The sequence below is a fragment of the Haplochromis burtoni genome, unplaced genomic scaffold, assembly GCF_018398535.1.
Source record: "Haplochromis burtoni strain Fernald_Lab_line unplaced genomic scaffold, NCSU_Asbu1 Contig_1804, whole genome shotgun sequence".
Classification (NCBI taxonomy): Eukaryota; Metazoa; Chordata; class Actinopteri; order Cichliformes; family Cichlidae; genus Haplochromis; species Haplochromis burtoni.
This window is the reverse complement of record NW_024584165.1, coordinates 1-887: the sequence shown is the minus strand read 5'-3', so window position 1 is coordinate 887 and position 887 is coordinate 1.

Here is an 887-nt window from a genome sequence, read left to right as displayed (position 1 = left end):
GTCAGGGCAGAGATCTCCTGCAGCTGTTGGTGCCTCGGTCGCTGCGGTCGCAGGTGCTTGAGCTGGTCCACGGCTCGGTGGGGGCAGGACACAATGGGAACGCCAAACCTCTCCGCCGCCTCAGGGGACAGTTCTACTGGCCTGGCTGTCGACGGGATGTGGAACTTCATGTGCACTGCTGTGACATCTGCACGGCACAGAAGGGCCCAAACCAACGCTCCACTGCCCCCCTTCAGCAGTACATGGTGGGGGCCCCAATGGAAAGAGTGGGAGTGGACATCCTAGGGCCTTTCCCCGTCACAGAGTCAGGGAACCGGTATGTGTTGTTGGCTATGGACTATTTCACAAAGTGGCCAGAGGCCTACGCGGTGCCGGACCAGAGCGCAACGACAACGGCCAAGAAGCTGGTGGAGGAGATGTTCACCCGTTTTGGGGTCCCGGCTGAGCGCCACAGTGACCAGGTGCGTAACTTCGAATCGAAGGTCTTCGGGTAGATCTGCCGGCGACTGGGGGTGGAGAAGACGAGAACCACACCGCTCCACCCACAAAGCGATGGCTTGGTTGAGCGCTTCAACCGCACGCTGGCCACCCAGCTCGCCATTCTCACCAGCCGCCACCAGCAGGATTGGGACCGATATCTGCCTCTGGTCCTTTGGTCATATTGGACTGCGGTGCAGGAGTCCAGCCAGTGCACACCTGCTGCTCTGATGTTTGGACGGGAGCTCCGGACGCCTGTGGATCTGGTGTTCGGGTCCCCCCCCGAGCCGGAGATTGATGGTGGGCCAGAGATGGACTACTACAGGAGGCTGAGGGAGCGGCTGCAGGTGGTTCATGACTACACCCGCCAGGCCCAGGCCAGCGCCGGAGTACGACAGAAAAGAGCCTAC